The following is a 17,390-nucleotide window of genomic DNA, read 5'->3' as shown; positions in this document are numbered from 1 at the left end:
ACCAGCATTTGGCTCATGTCCCTCTAAGCCCTACCTACTTATACACCAATCCAGATCCCTTTTCAATGTTTAAATGTTAAAACACTTCCTGAGGTTGTTCATTACATTAAAAACACCACCCTCTGTGTGAAAACATTGTTCCTTAGATCCCTTTTAAATCTTTCCCCTCACACCCCAAACCTGTGCCCTCTAGTTTTGGACTCTCCCACTGCAGGGAAAAGATCCTGGCTATTCACCCTATCTGTGCCCCTCATGATTTTATAAATCTCTAGAAGGTCATCCCTCAGCCTCCAATGCTCCAGGAAAAATAGCCCCAGTCTATTCAGCCTCTCCCTGTAGCTCAAAACCTCCAACCCTGGCAACGTCCTTGTAAATCTTTTCTGAACCCTTTCAAGTTTCATAACATCCTCCCTATAGCAGGGAGACCAGAATTGCACACGGTTTCTATAATTGGCCTAACTAATGCCCTGCATAGCTACAACATGAACTCCCAATGCCTATACGCAAGACACTGACCAATAAAAGTAAGTGTGTCAAATGCCATCTTCACTATCCTATCTATCTGCAACTGTACTTTCAAAGAACTATTAACCTGCACACCAAGGGCTCTTTGTTCAGCAACATTCCTGAGGACCTTACCATAGTGTACAAATCCTGCTCTGATTTGCTTTTCCAAAATGCAGCACCTCACATTTATCTAAATTATACTCCATCTGCCACTCCTCAGCCCATTCGTCCCATCTCAACAATATCCTGTTGTACTTTGAGGTAACCTTCATCACGGTCCACTGTGCCTCCAATTGCGGTGTCATCTGCAATCTCACTAACCATACCTCCTATGTTCACATCCAAATCATTTATATAAATGACAGAAACTAATGGTCCTAGCACCACAATCCTTCTGACACTCCACTGGTCACAGGCCTCCAATCTGAAAAGCAACCTTCCACCACCACCCTCTGTTTTCTACCTTTGAGCCAGTTCTGTATCCAAATAGCTGGTTCTCTCAGTATTCTCTCAGTGATCTAACTTGGCTAACCAGTCTACCATGAAGAACCTTGTCAAAAGCCTTACTGATGTCCATATAAATCATGTTCACTGTTCTGTCCTCATCAATTCTCTTGATTACTTCTTCAAAAAACTCAATCAAGTTTGAGAGATACAATTTCCCATGCACAAAGCCATGTTGACTATCCCTAACCAGTCCTTGTCTTTCCAAATCCATATAAATCCTGCCTCTTAGGATCCCTCCAATAACTTGCCCACCACTGATATCAGGCTCACTGGTCTATAGTTCCCTGCCTTTTCCCTACTACATTTTTAAAATAGTAACACGACATTTGCCAACCTCCAGTCTTCTGGTACCTTACCTGTAACTATCGATGGTACAATATCTCAGCAAGGGGCCCAGCAATCACTTCCCTAGCTTCCCACAGAGTTCTAGGCTACACCTGATCAACTCTAGGGGATTTATCCACCTTTATGCATTTTAAGACATCCAGCACCACCTCCTCTGTAATGTGGACATTTTTCAAGATCAAACTTTGTGTAAAGATTTCTAGCTCGGGTGCCAGTTGTCATGGTTATGGGTATGTTCGCTGAACTGGGAAGTTGATTTGCAAATGTTTCATCCCCTGTCTAGGTGACACCTTCAGTGCTTTGGAGTCTCCTGTGAAGGACTGCTGTACTGTGTCTTCTGGAAGCAGCAGAAACAGAACTAAATAAATTCTAGAAGACACAATGCTACAACACTTCCCAGAAAGCTCCAAAGCACTGAAGGTGTCACCTAGACAGGGAACGAAACATTTGCAGATCAACGTGGGCAGCACGGTGGCACAGTGGTTAGCACTGCTGCCTCACAGCGCCAGAGACCCGGGTTCAATTCCCGACTCAGGCGACTGACTGTGTGGAGTTTGCACATTCTCCCCGTGTCTGCGTGGGTTTCCTCCAGGTGCTCTGGTTTCCTCCCACAGTCCAAAGATGTGCAGGTCAGGTGAATTGGCCATGCTAAATTTCCCGTAGTGTTAGGTAAAGGGGTAAATGTAGGGGAATGGGTGGGTTGCACTTCGGCGGGTCGGTGTGGACTTGTTGGGCCGAAGGGCCTATTTCCACACTAAGTAATCTAATCTAATCTAAACTTCCCAGTTCGGGCAGCAAAGGAACAGGAGAATTGATGTTTCAGGCATAAGCCCTTCTTCAGGAATTTTCTCCCGTTCCTTTGATGCTGCCTGACCTGCTGCGCTTTTCCAGCAAAACATTTTTAAGCTCTGATCTCCAGCATCTGCAGTCCTTACTTTCTCCTAACCTCCCAGCTCAGCAAACATACCCATAACCACAAGTTTTCAAGATGTCACTATTTTTTCCCCAAGTTTTCTATCTTCCATATCCTTATGCTCAGTAAATACTGATCCAAAATACTCATTTAGTAACACCCCATTTCTCGTGGTTCCAAACATAGGGGGCCTTGATCTTTAAGGGCCCTGTTCTCTCTCTAGTCTCTTTAAGGGCCCTTTGTCCTTAATGTCTTTAACCCTATTTGCCAAAGCTGTGTCTTTTCCCCTTTTTGCCCTCTTCTTCATTTCTCTCTTATGTATACTCCTACTGCCTTTAAACTCTTTTAGGGACTCACTCGAGCCTCGCTGTCTATACCTGACATATACTTCCTTATTCTTGACCAAAGTATCAATTTCTTGAGTCATCCAGCATTCCCTATTCCTACCAACCTTGCATTTCACCCTAACAGGTACATACTGTCTCTGGACCATAGTTATCCCATATTTGAAGGCTTCCCATTTTCCAGCCATCCATTTACCTTTGCAAGTTTTGAGAAGATTCATACCTCAGGTTGAGGTTTTGGATGTAGGTTTGCTCGCTGAGCTGAAAGGTTCATTTCCAGACAGTTCATTACCGTATGAGGTAACATCTCAGTGAACCTCATACAAAGCAATGCTAAAACTTCCTGCTTTCTATTTATATGTTAGGGTTTCTTTGGGTTGGTGATGTCATTTCCTGTGGTGATGTTATTTCCTGTGGTGAAGTCACTTCCTGTTCCTTTTCTCAGGGGGTGGTAGATGGGGTCTAACTTGATGTGTTTGTTGATAGAGTTCTGGTTGGAATGCCATGCTTCTAGGAATTCTCGTGCATGTCTTTGTTTGGCTTGTCCATGGAAGTTTGTCCATTAGTGGGCATCATGGTGGCACAGTGGGCAGCACTGCTGCCTCACAGTGCCAGAGGCCCGGGTTCAATTCCCGGATCAGGCTGTGTGGAGTTTGCACATTCTCCCCGTGTCTGCGTGGGTTTCCTCCGGGTGCTCCGGTTTCCTCTCACAGTCCAAAGATGTGCAGGCTAGGTGAATTGGCCATGCTAAATTGCCTGTAGTGTTGGGTAAATGTAGGAGTATGGGTGGGTTGCGCTTCGGTGTGGACTCGTTGGGCCGAAGGGCCTGTTTCCACACTAAGTAATCTAATCTGGTCTATCCTTTTCCACCACTATTTTAACTTAAACTTTTTTTCTCCCCTTTATATAATTTCTTCAAGGAACTGGCTATTGCTATGATCTTACTGAGCTTGGGGACTGTGCTTCCCTGCTCTCCTTGAGCTTCCTCTGTGTATTAGATTAGATTCCCTACTGTGTGGAAACAGGCCCTTTGGCCCAACAAGTCCACACCGACCCTCCGAAGAGTAACCCACCCACACCCATTTCTCTCTGACTAGTGCACCTAACGCTATGGGCAATTGAGCATGGTCAATCCACCAGACCTGCACATCTTTGGAGGGAGGAAACCTGCGCATACACAGGGAGAATGTGCAAACTCCACACAGACAGTTGCCCAAGGCTGGAATCGAACCCAGGTCCCTGGCGCTGTGAGGCAGCAACGCTAACCACTGAGCCATCATGCCGCATATTCTTCTCCTATGAATCCTGATCCATTAGTGGTCTCCCATGACATCTGACCCAGTTGTGCCACTTATGATTCAGGGTAAATGTTTGCCATTTTCTAAATACTTAATAATCTAATCTTTGTCAAAGAGGCATGGGAGATGACGAAGGTTGGGGTCCGTCAACTCTGCTCTGCATCAAGGGGACTTGTCCCCCAAAGGCAGTTTTCCTTCGCCAAATTCCCACCTGACCCCTCCAGGTCAATGCACAGGAGGCACACTCCTCAAGGCTGATTTCTAGAGTTTACCCTCCCTTATCAACTAACTTAGTTCCTCAACTGCTGCAGTTTATCTATCACACCAGGAAAATAACCGGTGTAATCATCCAAGCACCAATCAATTACTTTGCTCCCATCATCCACTTTCATTCCTGGCCAGCATGAAGGATATTTTCCCTTTTATTCAGGCTCAGACTGGGTGACTGAGATATATGAGGTTTGAGTCCCGGAGCAACTTCAGTCACTTCTGGTCCAGCTCACCCAAGGATGCCAGCAATATTGACCCATTTTCCAATCAGGTCACAAAGTTTGTAACAGATGAAAAACAGACAACTAAATTAGAATCTAATGCAACTTCCTCTTTCTTACGAACTCTTAAGTTCTCAGAAAGCATACAATTAATACATTATTCCATCTGTTTAATTAGAATCTCGATGCTACTCTACGAGATTAACTGACCAGGTTCCCTCTGATCAGTTGTACTCTTCTCGGAGTTCTGAGCTCAGAGTTTCCTCTTTGCAGTGGCTGGTCTTGAGTTCATGCTGTGGTGTCACTGTCAATTTCTTTGATGTGCCTTTTATAGCATTTTAGTTCAAGTGTGTTTGATGTCCCATTCCCTTGCTCAAGATTCTCATAGTTTTGAGCTCATTGTCTAAGAGTTATGCAAGACAGGAGACATCTGTGTCCATGGTTCCTCTTATCACTCTTATTTTATACCATTTTGCAACCAAATAACCTTTAGCAACTGCCATTTTTCCTGTCAGCAGTCTGGTTTTACTTCTTCATTTCACAGCAAGCTGATCTGGTCTTTATGTAAACCTAGCATAATTTACGATCATGCTTGTTGGGCTTCAACTGTTAGCCATGGGGCCACAGTTACCCATAACATTACAATCATTTGCACTGGCTTCTGTTTCTGCTCCCACACTGTTACTATGGAGGATCTATCCTTGGCTCCCTGCGACATTTCATTGACCTGCTGTCCCTCAGTGAAAACATGCACGTGCACATCATTAGTTTACACGTATACATTGACTAAACCCATGTTCAGCTCACCAGCACCAGTCTCAAATCATTCACAGTTTCTAAATTGTCAGGCTGCTTATTTAACATCCAGTGCTTGAGAAGCAGAAATTTCCTTTAATGAAATATTTGGAAAATTGAAGACATTTCTTTTGGTCAACTATCTGAAACTAAATCTATCATTCATTACCTTGGTATCTTACTAAACTCTGAGATAAGCTTCCTCCTACATTTCTATGTTGTCATTAGCACTGTCTATTTTCACTTCCACAGGAGCTCCTGACTTTGTCCCTGCCTTAGTTCATCTGGTGAAGAAACCCTCAGTTATGATGTTGTAACCTCTAGGCTTGACTATTTCAGTGTGTTCCTAACTGGTCTCTCATATATTTGTTTCTTACACTTGAGGCTGCCAACTACTACTGATGACCTTACGCACATCAAGACTATTAACATATCACCCTTTGCGACCACTGACCTACATTAATTGGTGTTTCTGCACTGCATTGATCTTTAACAAAAAGTTCATACTTGTTCTCCGTTCCGTTATGGCATTAGTCCTCTCTATTTTAGTAACTTTCTCTGGTTTCACAACCCTTTATGATATATGACCTCATCAACCAGTGGTCTATTGGGGAAATCCCTGATTTTAAATGCTCCTTTATTAGCAGCTGTGCCTTTACCTGCATGGACACTAAGCCCAGGACTACTTTCTTATAATCCTCAATCTCTATATGTCACTTTCTCCCTTTAAGATGTGCTTAAGACCTTCATCTTTACCAACGTCTTGACCATACGTACTAATATTGTCTTATGAGCATGAATCTTACTTTATAAGCTTTCTCAGAATCGTTGAAAGGTGCTACATAAGTATAATTTGTTTCTTAATACTTTAATGTAAACATTTTCGTCTGAGATTGGATTTAATATAGTGGATTATTTTTGCCCCTTAATCCTAGGTAATAGAGAACTACAGGTGCAAGGGCAGCTCCCTTGCCCCTGAGCGAGAAGGTATGGATTTAAGTTCCATTCTAGGATTTCGGGAAAGTTGTATTCACAGTACAGCCAAATACATGGAGCTGAATGTTGCACTTTTTTGTCTTTATACCTGTTTTATTAATCTTCCTGGAGGCCTGGCAAAATTACCACAAGGGCCCTTCCATGAAAATCACTGACCACGATGTCAAGGTGAACTGGCTGAAAGTTACCTTTTTTTTGCCTCCTTGTTCTTTGAAATAGATGTGTCACATTGGCAATTTTCCAAACATTTCCCTGAATCTGGGGATTGTTGGAAGATTAGTGCCAGTGCATCCACTATCTCTCTGATTACTTCTGTTAATACCCAAGACACAAGTCAGGAGTGTGATGGAATATTCCTCACTTGCCTGCATGGATACAGCTCCAACAACACTCAAGAAGCTTGACACCATCCAGAATAAAGCAGCCCACTTAATTGGCATCACATCCTCAAGCCTCCACTTCCTCCAACATCAACAGACAGCAATAATAATGTGTACTATCTTCAAGAAGCACTGCAGACATTCTTCACAAATCCTTAGACAGCACCTTTCAAAACCACAGGCACTTCCAACTAGAAAGAAAAGGACAGCAGATACATGGGAACACCACCACCCTCCAAGCCACTCATCATCCTGACTTGGAAATATATCGCCGTTTCTTCAGTGTTGTTTTGTCAAATTCTGGGAAATCCCTCCATAAGGGAATTGAGGATCAACTTACAGCACACAGACTGCAGCTGCTTAAGTTTAGCACAGGTGTTCCTGACCCAAGTTTCTCAATGTCAAACTGAATGCTGAATTCTACCATGTTATGATAAGTGTTCTCTCGGGAGTCTTTTATTCTGAAATCATTTATTAAATCTGCCTTATTACACATTGTCAGATCCGAAATAACCTGATCCCTGGTTGGATCCATAACATTATATTGCAGGAAACTATCCTGAATTCATTCTATGATTTCGTCCTTGTGACTACCTTTGCCAACTCAATTTTCCAAACCTACATGCAAACTGTCCTTCTTTTACACACACTCATTATCTCTTGATTTCTTCTCTGTCCCACAGAACAGCTGCTGCTACTGCTGCTGCTAGGGAACCAATGGAGTGCTATCACCAGTGTCTTCTTCTCCTCGTTATTTCTTACCTTCCCCTGAATGACTTCAACAGCTTTCAATCCAACAGCATGTCCTGCCATTGTACTTATTTTATCTAATACTAACAAAGTTACCTCACCACCCTTCCCTTCCTGCCTGTCTATTTCAAAAGCCGCATATTCTTGACTATTTTGTTCCCAAATTTATTCTCTCCTCCTGATCCCTCTTCAGATCTAATTATTTTAGAGTCCTGTCTACATTCCTATTTAATCAATTCACCAGGACTCAATTTCAATGTTATTACTGTCACTGAATCCCCCACCATCAACAGCTTGGTGACTATCATTGACCACAAACTGAATCAGACCAGCCATATAAATAGTATAGCTTCAAAGCATGTCAGAGACTTACCTCCTGACTCTCTAATACTTGTCCATCATCTACAAGGCACAAGTCAGGAATATTCCACACTTACTAAGTTGAGGGCATTTAAATGGTCATTGGATAGGCATATGGACAAGAATGGAATAACATAGTATGGATGGGCTTCAGATTGGTTCCACAGGTCAGTGCAACATCGAGGGCCAAAGGGCCTATACTGTGCTGTAATGTTCTATGTTCTATGCCCTCCAACAACTCATAGGAAACTTGACTCCCACCACCATCAACATTCATTCCGTCAGCCAATGACACTTGGTGAAAGCAATGTGTATCATTTGTACTCACTAAGGCTTCTCTGACATCATCCTCCACACTCTCAAACTCAACTGCTTAGAAGGACAAAAGCAGAAATTAAATGGAAACACCGCAACCTGTAAGTTTCCTTCAATTCTCATTATTCTGACTGAAATATGTCACCATTTCGTCAAAGTCACAGGAGCAAAATACTGGAGCTTCCTTCCTCAAAGCACTGATAGTGTACCCAATAAAAATCGAAAGAGCCGTGATCACTGGAAATCAGAAATAAAAACAGCTCACAGTCACTACCACCTTCTTCAGGGAAAGGAGGGATGGGCAGGAAATGCTGACTTAGTAACACCCACATCCCTGGAACACATAAAAATGAACAAAAACTGCAACTTTGTTGCAGGCAAAGCATTCCATACCTTTACTACGTTCTGAGTAAAGAAACTACCTCTAACAGCTGTCTTATATCTTTCAGCCCTCAATTTAAAGCTATGTCCCCTCGTGCTAGCCATCACCATCTGAGGAAAAAGGCTCTCACTGTCCAACCTATCTAACCCTCTGATTATCTTATATGTCTCAATTAAGTTGCCTCTCAACCTTTTTCTCTCTAACAAAAATAGCCTCAAGTCTCTCAGCCTTTCCTCTTAAGGCCTTCCTTCCATACCAGGCAGCATCCTAATAACTCTCCTCTGAATCTTTCCCAAAGCTTCCACATCCTTCCTAGAATGTGGTGACCAGAACTGTATGCAATACTCCAAATGTGGCCGCACCAGAATTTTGTACAGCTTCACCATGATCTCATGGTTCCAAAACTCAATCCCTTTGCCAATAAAAGCTAACACACAGTATGCCTTCTTAACAACCCTATCAACTTGAGTGGCAACTTTCAGGGATCTATGCACATGGACTTCGAGATCTCTCTGCTCATCTACACTACCAAGAATCTTACCATTAGCTTAGGACTCTGTTTTCCTGTTACTCTTTCCAAAGTGAATCACCTCGCACTTTTTCACATTAAAATTCCACTTGCCATCTTTCAGCCCAGCTCCGCAGCTTATCTATGTTTCTCTGTAACCTACAACATCCTTTGTCACTATCCACAGTTCTACCAACCTTAATGTCATCTGCAAATTTACTAACCCATCCTTCTATGCCTTCATCCAGGTCATTTATATAAATTACAAACAATAGTTCACCCAAAACAGATCCTTGTGGTACCCCACGAGTAACTGAACTCCAGGATGAATATTTCCCATCAACCAACACTCTCTGTCTTCTTTTTCAGCTAGCCAATTTCTGATCCAAACTGCTAAATCACCTTCAATCCCATGCCTCCATATTTTGTGCAATAGTCTACCATGGAGAACCTTATCAAATGCCTTATAGAAATCCATATACACCACACCAACCACTTTACCCTCATCCACCTGTTTGGTCACCTTCTCGAAGAACTCAATAAAGTTTGTGAGGCACGACCTACCCTTCACAAAACCGTGTTGACTATCCCTAATCAACTTATTCATCTTTAGATCCTATCTCTCATTACTCTTTCCAACACTTCATCCACAACCAAAGTAAGGCTCACAGGTCTATAATTAGCAGGATTGTCTCTACTCCCCTTCTTGAACAAAGGACAACATTTGCTATCCTCCAGTCTTCTGGCACTATTCCTGTAGACAATGACGACATAAAGATCAAAGCCACAAGCTTGGCAATCTTCTCCCTGGCTTCCCAGAGAATCCTAGAATAAATTCCATCCGGCCCAGGGGACTTATCTATTTTTACACTTTGCAGAATTGCTAACACCTTCTCCTTATGCACCTCAATGCCATCTAGTCTAGTAGTCTGTATCTCAGTATTCTCGACCACATTATCTTTTTCTAGTGTGAATACTGATGAAAAGTATTCACTTAGCGCTTCCGCTATCTTCTCTGACTCCATGTGCAACTTCACACTACTATGTTTGTTTGGCCCTAATCTTAGTCCAGTCATTCTTTTATTCCTGATAAAGCTATAGGAACTTCAGGGTTTTTCTTGATCTTATTCGCCAATGACTTCTCATGTCCCCTCCTGGCTCCTCTTAGCTCTCTTTAGGTCTTTCCTGGACAACTTGTAACTCTCAAGCTCCCTAACTGAGGCATCACATCTCATCCCAACCTTGTAGCTGCCTTCTTCCTCTCGACAAATGATTCAACTTCCTTAGTAAACCACAGCTCCCACGCTCAACAACTTCTTCCCTGCTTAACTGATACATATTTATCAAGCACACACAGTAGCTGGTCCTTGAATAAGCTCCACATTTCAATGTGCCCATCCCCTGCAGTTTCCTTCCCCATTCTATGTATCCTAAATTTTGCTGAATTGCGTCAGAATTGCCTTTCCCCAGCTATAACTCTTACCCTGCAATATATACCTATCCCTTTCCATCACTAAATTAAACATAACCGATTTATGGTCACTGCCATCAAAGTGCTCACCTGCTCACCCCATCCAAATCGAACACCTAGCTGGGCTCATTACCCAGTACCAAATCTAATGTTGCCTCGCCCCTTGTTGGCCTGTCTACGTACTGTGTCAGGAAACCCTCCTGCACACATTGGACAAAATCTGACCCATCTAAAGTATTTGAACTATAGTATTCCAGTCAATATTTGGAAACTTAAAGGCTCCCATAACAACTACCCTGTCACTCTTGCTACTATCAAGGATCATCTTTGCTATCCTATCCTCTACATCGCTGCAACTATTCGCAGGCCTGTAGAAAACTCCCAATAGGGTAACCTGTCCTTTCCTGTTTCTAACTTCAGCCCATTCTACCTCAGCAGAGGAGTCCTCAAACATCCTTTCTGTAACTGTAATACACTCCTTGACTAACAGTGCCACCCCACCCCCTTTTTTTATCATTTTCTCTGTTCTTACTGAAACATCTAAATCCTGGCACCCACAATAACCATTCCTGTCCTCACTGTACCCTCTCTCCGGTCTCTGAAATGCCCACAACATCGAAATCCCAAGTATCAACCCATGCTGCAAGTTCACCCACCTTACTCCGGATGCTCCTGACATTGAAGTAGACACACTTCAAACCAACTTCTTGCCTAACCATGCCTTCTTGCGATCTTGAAATCTTAATTCTGACTTCACTAAAACTGCAGGGGATGGGCACAATTGAAATGTGGAGCTTGTTCAAGGACCAGGTGATGCTGTTTCACACTGAAACATTCGAACAATGGCAAATCATTTTGGTGTTGAGTCAATTGGATAGTTGAATGTTATAAAATTCCATCCATGTATTCTGAGAACACTTTTGGTTCTTTAGTAAACATCCAATTTGTTAGCAGCAATACACCTGTCAGTCTACTCTCACAATTTCTCTGGGTTGGCCTCCTCACTGCTTCTCATTCAATTTCTCCCAGGTTCCATCCCGTTGCTCCAGCTAATGTTCCAATAGCAGGCCATGAGTTAGTTCTCTTTAGCCTATGTGTTTTGACCAGCAATGATTTTTCTTCTATCTCACTGTGCATTACCTCCCCTCCCAGTTCAGGTTTCGAGTTACTCTTATTTATGCGAAGCTCTTGGGCCACTATCTCCTTTCCCCATCCAACACTGTCCTCTTCCTGACTGGGAACAGAGAAAGCTTACAGAGAAACATTGAAAACATGTCAGAAGTCACACGATACCAGGATATAGTCCAACAGGTTTATTTGACTTCACCTGATGAAGAAGCAGCATTCCGAAAGCCTGTGATTGCAAATAAATTTGACTATAAGCTGGCCTCATGTGACTTCTGACTTTGTCCACCCCAGTCCAACATCGACACATCCACATCATTGAAAAAAAAGCACAAGTAGGCCACAGCCCTTTGATCCTTCTCCACCGTTCATTATAATCGTGGCTGATTATCCAACTCAAGAACCAGCCTCTGCTTTTCACTCCATTCCCTTTGATCCCTTTACCATCAAGGGTTATATCTAACAGCTTGTTGAAATCATGGGATGTTTTGGACTTAATTGCTTTCTTTGGCAGCAAATTCTCCAGGTGAAGAAATTTCTCCTCATTTCAGTCCTGAATGATTTACCCTGTGTCCTTAGACTGCGATCCCTGGTTCTGGACTCCTCTGTTATCAGGAACTTGCTTCCTGCATCTACCCTATCTAGTCCTCCTAGAATACTGGAGGTTTCATTGAGATCCCCACTCATTCTTCTGAACTCCAGTGAACACAATCCAAACTGATTCAGTGTCTCTTCATACATCAGTCTGGCCATCTCAGGAATCAGTCTGGGAAAGCTTCGCAGCATTCCCTCTGTAGCACAACCAGCCTTCCTAAGATAAGGAGACCAGAACTGCAGAAAAGCACAGACTATTAATGGAAAACGAAAGTTAAAATATAAAAGGAAACCACAGGGAGAAATAAATGTGTTTTCTGTGTTTACTGCAAGGTGTCTGTGTATGATTTATGTCCTACTCAACAATCATAAAAATATGTGGCCTTGTTATGAATTTTGCTGTTGAAAATAATGTTTTCTCCCAGTAGAAATATTGTGGTTTAGCATCTTAAATCTATTGTTTTCTATTTTAGATCTCAAGAGATTGGAACTTGGCAATCCTATCATGGTGGGTCCTCATCTTGCTGTGAATGTGGAGAACAACATCATGTTAGAATATCGCCCTCATGGTCCTCCAATCCAATTCAGTACCATTGCAAGCCAGCACTTACAACTCATTTCAAGTAAACTGGACGAGATTAAAGGAGGGAAAAACACAGTTATAGCTATTACCCTAACGGCCATTTCACCCCTATTCCTGTCGAAGTTTACATTAGAAGAATACAGAATATCAGGAGATCAATTCTCCAGTTACTCGACAGGAGTATGGATACACTGGTTGTAATAAAGAAGGTCAATGTCCGGGAAAACCCCCCACAGATCGTTACCTATTACAGTGACTGGTACGCTTATCAGATTGATTGATTCAGTGATGAGGAAGATGTTCACAGGCATCAATGTGGTATTTGTAGTTGCCTGAGAGATGACAATAGCACATTACCTTCCTCACAATATACATCCTGAGAGAATTATTATAAAGAATGAAATAGATGTGTTTCTTTCATATGTGTGCCCTTCTATACAAAGATAAACACTGTTTCACAATGTTTACCCTCTTTAGAGATGGGTTAATGTCACCTGAGATAATGCACTAAGAAAGCAGCAAAGAAACTTCCATTACAGCTGGGAATGTGAGTTCTGTCATGGAATTGGCCTCCACATTTCTGGTGGAATGGAGAGACTTTAAGGTCTGCACGATGTCCTCTGTATTCTCCAGAAGCCTTGACAGTGCCAGAAGGCCAGTATGCCAAGTCTCTCAGTGAGTATGCTCACCAATGCTCCTATAAGAGTTCTTTCCAACAGAACCCGTCTGTGACCTACCCCAACAGTGAGCTGATTCACTTGAAGCCCCCTCCCCTTGGTCTGTTTGGAGTCCACTCCTGCTCAGCAGCTCACCCTGTACTGATCCCGATTCTGTTGAATCTCCCAGTTATGGTCAGTCCCACAGATCAAGCCATAGTGCCTCAACATCCCTTGTGTGGTTTATTGTCTCTCTCTTTTTATTTACCTATGGGACATGGGCGTCATTGTGAAGCCCAGCATTTATTGCCATCTCAAGTTGCCCTTGAGATGGTGGTGGTGAGCTGCCTTCTCAAACTGCTGCAGTCCATGTACTGGAAGTAGACCCACAATATGCTAGGGAGTGATTTCCATGAATTTTACAAATCAGCAATGAAGGGATGGCGATATATTTCCAAGTCTGAATAGGAAGGGTTTGGAGGGGAACTTGTAGGTGTTGATGTTCCCATGTATCTGCTGCCTTTTTCTTCCAAATGATTGTGTTTGGGGGTTTGGAATGTGCTATTCTAAAGATCTTTAAATGAATTTTATCATTAGGTGAATTTCCACAGTGCACCTTATAATGCACACATCCAGAACTGAGTGTTGGTGGTGGAGGGAATGAATATTTGTGAATGTGGTTTCAAGCAGGTGGGATGCTTTGTGATGAGTGGTGTTACTTCTTGAGTGTTGTTGGAACTGCAGGCAGACGGAAAGTATTCCATCCTATTGCTGACTTGACCTCGTAGATGACAGGCAGGGCTTTGGGGATTCAGGAGGTGAGTTACTCGCTGTAGAATTCCTTGGTTCTGAACTGCTCTTGTATTCTTAGGGTTAGGAGTTAATAGTAGGGTATTGTAATGATAGTGTTATTTGAACGTCAAAGTGTGGTTAGATTATCACTTGTTGGAGATCACCTGGTATTTGTGTGGTACGAATGTCATTTGCCACTTGTCAGTTCAAGTGTGGATATCGTCTGGGTCTTGTTGCACTTGAACATGGACTGCTTCAGCAAATGAGGAGGCATGAATGGTACTGAACATTGTTCAATTATCAGTGAACATCATTCCTCTGACCTTATGATGGAGGGAAGGTCATTTATGAAGCAGCTGAAGGTAGCTGGGCCTTGGACTCTACCCTGAGGAACTCCTGTAGAGATATCCTGGAGCTGAGATGACTGACCTCCAACAACCACAACCATCTTCCTGTGTGCCAGGTATGACTGCAACCATTAGTGCGTTTGCCCCCTGATACCCTTTCCTTCCAGTTTTGCTTGGGTTCCTTGATGCCTCACTTTGTTGAATGTGACCTTCATGTTAAGGGCTGTCACTCCCACCTCACCTCTAGAATTCAGCTCTTTTATCCATGCTCGACCCTAGGCTGTAATGAGGTCAGGAGCTGAATGGTCATGGTGGAGTCCAAACTAAGCTTCAGTGAGCAGGTTATTGCTGAGGAAAGTGGGACTTAATAGCTCTGCTGGTGACACATTCTATCACTTTGCTGATAATTGAGAATAGATTGATTTCTCCTTCATTTTGTGTACAGGACACACTTGGGCAATTTTCCACACTGTTGGCCAGTAACGTAGCTGTATTGGAATGGCATAGCTGATTCAAACTATTCCTCTTCCTCCTGGATGTGCTGGGACTGGGTTGTTGGTGTTATTTTTGTATCTGAAAGTGTAAATGAGAAGGGAGGGTTGAAGTGAGGAAGGGGGATGGTTGGGTGCAAAGCAGGAGGTGCAGGGTCACACCATCAACAGTTTGGACACCATGCCAGAAACAGAATGAGGGTAAGGCAGCAGTGAGAAGGGCCATAAGGCAGTAACATTTCATCATCATGAATTGACCTGCTGACACTGGATGCCACTGTCTCTGGCACAGCATTCCTATGATGCTGAACACCATCTCCTTCATCGAACTGAGACAAAAAAGTAGTACTGAATTCCACTGCTTCTCTGCTGCTCCCTGCTGTTTGTGAATGGTCCTGCAGGAAAGGGAAGAATGCGAATGGCTGTATTGCACTGTGTTTAAGTGCTTTACTTGCCACTGCTGTATTGCTGGAGGTATGTGGAGATGATCCTCGATACCTGCACCCACTCATTTCAGAGGTATTCCATGAGGATGCCTGACCTCCTGGGCAACATGGTCTCTATCCACTGCCCACCGACGCTAGCATAGAACCTTCTGTGTCCTGGTTCTTGATTTCCTCATTTGCAGTGACCACACTGGTATTCAGCAGCGTCCTCCTGTATGTAATTCCAGCTTCTTTTGAGAGAGAGGGATTGCCTTTCAGAGCTGGAGGTAACTGTAACATTTGCTGGTCTTACTTGCTGTTAAACTCCATGTTGTGTGTGTGTGTGCAGCCAGCCAGAAGCTGGGCTGTGTCCAGAAATCATTCCAATGTAGCGGCAGCCCATTGCTTCCCTATACTGGAAAAACACGCTCCTATAATCTTTATCCAATTGACTTTTGTAACTATCTAGAATAAATATGAATTTAAACACAGATACAATTGTCTTTTTAATATTGGCAATATTCAACCAGGGAGGTTAATAGCATATTGATTTGAACGTTCCTCCACAGGGGTGAAGGCACTTTCTCATTCGGTAATTTCAGCATTTTCCAAGGGACAGTTCCTCAATCTTGAGGAGTGCACAGACTCTTCATTTTGGGTGTGTGAGGCTGCAGCTCCTCGTTCACGGTCCTAGGCAGTTTCTCCTCAAATTGAACCTGCACTTCAGCCCCATGCTCCAGTTCTGCGGTCACCTGACATGGAGAGGGAAGAGCAACTTGGAGAACTTCTTGTTGGGTCTCTGCCCAAGGTAGTCATTAACAGATTCAGGCAGCAGGCCATGGTGCAGGGCATTCCATGAGGCTGCCAACCTCTATTCCATGGTTATGTCCATGTCCAGCTGGTTTTGAAGATGGAGCACACAATGCCCACTGTTACATTTAAGGCCTTCCACAACTGCTGATATCACAGGGGCTGGAATGAAGAATCAGTCTGAAAGACCAAGCTTTCATTTAAATTAGTAAGTCCCTTAGGGGTTTAAGTCTTTCATTCTAGATCTCCTTTGACAACTGTCCATTGTCCATCTGATTTAATCTGCTTTAAGTTGGCTGAATTTGTTTCATGGATTTTTGTTAATATTACACAAGATTTTGTTGCAGCATTAATCCACTACATATGATGCTGCAATCTAAATAAATGATTATCAAGAAAACAATTTGTATTTTGTTTTATAATTCACTGTCTGGTTTAGGATCCATTTATCAGAGGAGTATTTTTTGCAATTAAATGTATTTTACTTTGTTCAAATAATTCATTCTTTGTCATAACATACTGTTGTTATCTGTAATAAAATAACTGTTTTGTTTATATTGGCTTTAATAGACTTTAACTGTTGTCACAAAGGTGGATTCCAAATGGTAATCTTCTGCATGAAAGTAAAGTTCAGCCTGTATACATTGAAAGTGGCTTAGTCTTCTATGCAATGTCAATATGGATAGATAGAATATCAGAAGGCATTCTGATAGTTTTCTGAGCAATATGTTATTTTGGATCTTATATTCTGCAACAAGATTTAGTTTACTAGTAAACTTATCGCAGAGATGTTGAAGTATTTTGTGTCTTTCTTCACAGTAGATAACACAAAGAAATTATTGGAATTGGGAAGTTTTAATGTATCTGTGAAACTTGAAAGATTAATATGAGAAAAGATAAAATACTGGAGAAATCAACTGGATGAAAAGCTGACAAATTCTTTGGGACTGATGAGCCTATACCTGAATATTTCAAAAGTAATAGCACAAAGACTGGATGCACAATGTTTTCTGTCAATGATATCTGACTGCTCCCTTTCCTACAGCAAAACTTGAAGCAGCAAATTAATACTTTTAAATTACAAACATTGGTATATTCCCAGCCTTAATAACTAATCACCTATTCTTCAATCATACATTATTGAGATACACGAGTTATTGATTCCTGTTTCTGTCTGCTTACTAATTATACCATATTGGTTAGTA

At 42.4% G+C, this 17,390-nt stretch overlaps 1 long non-coding RNA gene across 1 annotated transcript in view; it reads left to right on the top strand.

Annotated features, from left to right (window-relative positions):
• LOC122555274 overlaps positions 1 to 14,413 on the top strand; it is a 36,245-nt gene extending 21,832 nt beyond the window's left edge. Inside the window, exon 3 of the long non-coding RNA XR_006313221.1 lies at positions 12,555 to 14,413. This is a non-coding gene — a long non-coding RNA (uncharacterized LOC122555274). The remainder of the gene's footprint in view (positions 1 to 12,554) is intronic.
• Positions 14,414 to 17,390: the final 2,977 nt, after the last annotated feature.

This window comes from Chiloscyllium plagiosum, chromosome 12 (assembly GCF_004010195.1).
Source record: "Chiloscyllium plagiosum isolate BGI_BamShark_2017 chromosome 12, ASM401019v2, whole genome shotgun sequence".
Taxonomy (NCBI): domain Eukaryota; kingdom Metazoa; phylum Chordata; class Chondrichthyes; order Orectolobiformes; family Hemiscylliidae; genus Chiloscyllium; species Chiloscyllium plagiosum.
The sequence above is the reverse complement of the archived record's forward strand: the minus strand, read 5'-3'. Positions and strand labels throughout refer to the sequence as shown.